Below are 5,383 nucleotides of genomic sequence, written 5' to 3' on the forward strand. Positions count from 1 at the left end.
TTGAGGGCTGCCTGTCTGCCAAGTCACCAACTGCCTGATTTACATTAACCCGTTAAACCCCACGTGAGCCCTGAGAGGTAGTTACCATTATTACTGTCCTCATTTTACAGGTGGGATAACTGAGGCTCAGAGACGGGAAGTGTGGTAGGCTCAGTAATGGCCTTCAAAGAGATCAGGCGCTAATCCCTGGAGGCCCTCAATGTGACCTGATTTGGAAGAGGGGTCTTTGCAGATGTGATTAAGGACCTTGAGATGGAGAGATCATCCTGGATTATCTGAGTGGGCCCTAAATGCCATCACAGGTGTCATAAGAGAGAGAAGGGGGACTTCCCTGGCGGTTCAGAGGTTAAGACTCCGCACTTCCACTGCAGGGGGCATGGGTTCAATCCCTGGTCAGGGAACTAAGATCCCGCAAGCCTTGTGGCACGGCTAAAGGAAAAAAAAAGAAAGAAAAGGAAAAAAAGAGAGAGAGACAGAGAGAGACTTCACACAGAGGAGAAGGCCATGTGAAGCTAGAGGCAGAGACTGGAGTGATGCAGCCACAAGCCAAGGGAACCTGGAGGCACCAGAAGCTGGAAAAGGCCAGAGACAGATTCTCCTCTAGAGCCCTCTGAGGGGGTGCAGCGCTGCCGACACCTTGATTTTGCCCCAGTGATACAGGTTTCAGCCTCCAGACTGGGGGAGCATAAATTTAGGTTGTTTTAAACCACCAGGTTTGTGATCATTTGTTACAGCAGCCACAGGAAACTCATACAGAAAATGACTTGTCCACGGCCAAATAGCTATAAAGTGGAGGTGTTGGGCTTGAAACATAGTAAGTGCTCAATAAATGTTACCTGTTATTATTATTATGACCAGGTGCACGTGGGGAGGCTGATTTATAGGATGAAATGTCCAAAAGACCACCAACATGGTCTACTTTATCCATCCCAACAGACTCTGTTGGGAAGGGTCAGTCTGAGTAACCCGGATTTGATGATTCAGTTTGGGAAGAAGCTATTAACACTGGGTGGAGCGGGTTCAGGAAAATGATGCAACTTTGTAGCATGAACACCTCACTCCCACTGAGTCAATGGCAAGCACTAGGATTAACTCCACTGGCCAAGCTGGTCCCACAAATCGATTTCAGAGCAGGTGTGCAGCCACTGGAGCAAGTGCGATGGCCCACAGAGGTGGCTCCTCTGTGTCTGGCAGCATTTCCCTCAGGACACTTTATTTGTTGTTGATTACAACCTCTGTCCTCTTTGGTTCAGAGTAAACACTCAACACATATGTACTGAGTGTGTGAAGTCTGCCCTGTTACAGTAAGCTAAAGGTAGGGATTGATGACCTATAGCTAAAGCCAGCTGGCTAAAGGTCTATGTGGCTCCTCCCCTTTTCCTCCACTCCCCTCCCTTCCCCTCCCCTCCCCTTCCCTCCCTTCCACTCCCCTCCCCTCCCCTCCCTTCCCCTCCCCTCCCCTCCCCTTCCCTTCCCTTCCCTTCCCTTCCCCTCCCTTCTGTTCTTTAACAATTTGATCCCCTAGGTGGGTCCCAGCAAGGTAAACATCAGCGATGGGGGGAGGGGGAGAGGGTACATGCCGGTCCAAAGAGGGGTGTCATAGTTCAAAAGGGATAAGAAGAGTGTCTGCATGGGGTGAGGGTGGCCCAGCACAGGGGGCCAGAGCTTGCGTGAGTGAGAAGGTCATCCTCATGGAAAGGCAGCTCGGTATGTGGTGTCAGAACTTGAGTGGGGTGTAGAGGGTATCCTTGTTGGGGGGAGGGCATCATCAACAATAAGAAATTGTTACATACGGGGAGTTGGTCAAATAAGTGAACACACTGAAAACAGTGAGAATACTAGGTTTCTCACTGTCTGAGCAGGGAGTTACCAGTATGGAAAGACTAGAATTAACCCTGTGGAGTTAGGCTGGAACTGGATCTATTAGGGAGAACTCATGGTTTTCAATATCGATAAAAGACTATAGATATAAATATAGATATAAATGTGTGTGCGCACGTGTGTGTATAACTCAGTCCACTGATAGGATCTAGGGGCAGTGACACCCCCCAAACCATAAGCACATCTAGATCTTGGTTTCTAAATACCATTCTCTACTAAAAGAAACCTGGGTTCTACGGAGAAACGGCTGATTTCAGAGCTAGGGCAGAGAAAGTACAAGATGAGCCTGGAATATCTTGTGTCAAACAGTAATGAAGTGTTTAAAGAATGATGGAGACATGTCAAAAGGACACAGAAGCTAGATTAAAGGGGCTATCATGGACCAAATCTAGGATACACTGGGCACCCAAATAAATAATAACAGTAATGGATTGTAACCCATGGAATCAAGAGTCTGTACTGATGGAAATAAATAAAGGGAAAATTTGATGAGAGATGGAATATTTACCTAGTCTCAGAGTACCTCCCTATGAAATATTTATTAATTTCAAAGAGGAAAAGAAGAAATTCAGAGTGAGAAGCCTGGAAGGCACCATCTTATTCAAGTGATCACAATTAACATCATCCATAATTGGACAAATTGAAGTCACCTATATCATCTGTTATGCTGCAATAAGGACACAGCATCACTTCTGTGATATTTCATGATATACAGAAGCCACAACTTGCATCTAATCTATGATGCATGGTCTGAACCTAATTGAGAGGAAACATCAGACAAGCCTAAACTGAGGGACATTCCCCAAAGCGCCTGCCCTTCAAAAGAGTCCAGGTCACGAGAGCCAAACAAAGACTGGGGAATGTTCCAGACTGAAGGAGACTCAAGAGACAGGACCATTACATGCAACATGAGATCCTGAACTGGACCCTTTTGCTACAAAGGACATCCTTTGGACAAATGGCAAAAGTTGATGAGCTCTGAGTATTAGACACATTAAAAATGCATCAGTGTTAATTTTCTGCATTGATGGATGCATTGCGATTCTGTAGGAGAACATCCTTGTTTGGAGGAAATACACATTGAAGTATTTAGGGTGATGGGGCATTTTGTCAGCAACTTAGGCTCAAATGATTCAGGAACAAAAAGCTATTTGAATTGTACACCTAACTTCTGTGTAAGTTTGAGATATGTCAAAAGAAAAAAAAATGTTTTGTGTTGCTTACATAGCATTAAAAAAGTTTTTTAAAATTAGTTGCCAACATCTAAAAATCAAGAGATTTTTGCCCTCAACTCTAGGTTTCTGACTTCCCTTGAGAAATCTGAAAAGCTAGCAACTCCGGGAATGAGTTGTGCCACAATGCCCTTTAGATGGTCTGTGCGATCCCCAGTTCTCCACAGTCCCCTCCACTCCTTATTGTGTAACCCTCAGCCCACGGCATCCATCTATGCTTCCAGCCTGGCCCCTAGGACCAGCCCAACCCCTGTCATAAGCTATGGGAATCCACAGAGCAGGCACTTAAAACATTTGTTGGATGGATGGGTGGGTAGACGGATGGATGGACGAACTTTCAAGACATCGCACTAACCCAGAGCAACAACCTATCGCAGCATCTTAAACCCATGTTCCATGGCAAGACAATTCTTCCAGACTTGAATTTTTTATATCAGCCATAATCTCTGGTGGTTTGGCTGCAATGGAGCAAGTTGAGAAATCAGGGCATTGTCTGAGGCTGGAGGTCCCCATGTGGGTTGTGATCTTTCTGTGGAATTAATGGCAGTGTCTGAAATGTAGGTGGGGTTCTGGCACTGGGTCAAAGTGCTGGGAGGACTGGTGAGGGAGGCTTCAAGGAGATGGTATCTTAGGATGCCTGAGGGGGTGAAGTTGGGTGGGGTGGGAACAAGCCAAAGTTGATGGCTTGGGCTTGCTATTAGTGGGTGAGCTGACTTTATGGGACATGTCAGGGTGTGGGTCATGGGTGAAAAGTGATGATAGCCTTGTCTCCCCCAGACCCTCTCATTTCCTGACTGTACGTGGGTCGTGTCCTTGGTTTGGAACAGCCTCTTCTCCCATTTGCCCCCTGAAAGATTAAATTGAAAATATTGAATAAGGTCTGGCAATTATTTTTCTGACACCGGTGATTTCTCATTGTCCTTAGGATAAAATCCAAACTATACCACACTCTACCTAACCCAACAAGCCCCTGCTCACCTCCCTGAGCTCAATTCCTATCCCTCCACTCCTCTGCCTCTTCCTCGCACTTGCTCCACTCCCATTCCCTCCCCCGTCCCCCCTGGCTGCTTGCACACACCAAGTTTTTTGCCACCTTAAGGCTTTTGCACATGTCCCAGCCACTCTGGCTGTCTCCTACTTCTCCCTCAGGTCTTGGATCAAATGTCACCACTTCATAGGTACTCACTGCCCCTAACTCTCTACATCCTATCCCAGTCATGTCCTCAGTCATTCCCTGGCACTCCACCTTGTTTTAGTTTCTTTGTTTACACTTAGTATTTGAAGTTGTCTTATTTGTGTATTGTGTTATAATGTATTGTATTGTGTTGGGTTGTATTGTCTCCCCAACTAGAATGTCAGCCTCACAGGAGCAGATATTTTGCTGTACTTTTCATCACTTTATCCTCAATGCCTAGCACAGTGCATGGCACATAGTGGGGGCACAGTTAATTATTTATTCTGGAATGAATGACCTCTCAACAATTGTGTGCTAGATTTTGGGACACAAGCATCTAGGTGGGTTTTGGCTGAGGTGAGCTGTGCTCCAGGTTGTGACAGGCGTGTACTCTGAGCTAGTGGGCTGAGGTCAGGTTTGAGGAAACAAGCATCAGTCAGGTGTTGATTGAGTTGGATTGTAAACTGGGCTGAATCCATCAGGTAATATCAGACTGTTGAAGTCAGACTCGACCCCAGATTTCAGGTAACAGGAGTCCTAGTTAGGCATGGCTGAGTTAACTTGTGACTTGAGCAGTGTCCAACAGGCATAGGATCACTCACGGAGAAGAATTATGCGTCCCCAGTGGTTGTAGCCAAAGAGAACTGTGACCACAGCAGTGTCCAAAACGTCACTGGGGGCTGTTGGAAGACAGGCTCTGTTTGCGGGGAAACAGATGTCCTAAGGGACGCTGGCTGGATTGGGCTGTAACCTGGGCTGGTGGATGGGTTGTGAGTTGTGACCTGGTCCATCAGGCGAGGACTCGGCCCAAGCCAGCCCGCCTAGTTGGGGGTGTGCCACGCCGGGGGCGGCAGGTAACACACCCGAGGACGGGTCACCTGGGAGCGGCTCACCTGGGCGTACCTGGATCCACGAGTCGGAGCGCTTTCGCGCCGGGCGGGCTAGCCCCGCCCCTCGGCCAATGGTGACGCGGAGGTCCGCGGCCGTGGGCGAGGATTGGGCGCGGGCGGACGGGCGGACGGGCGGGGCGGGGCGTCCGGCAGCTTAGGCGCTCGGCCGGCGGGCGGCGCTGACTGCTCGTCTACGCGGGCGCGGA

Source organism: Delphinus delphis, chromosome 13 (genome assembly GCF_949987515.2).
Source record: "Delphinus delphis chromosome 13, mDelDel1.2, whole genome shotgun sequence".
NCBI lineage: Eukaryota > Metazoa > Chordata > Mammalia > Artiodactyla > Delphinidae > Delphinus > Delphinus delphis.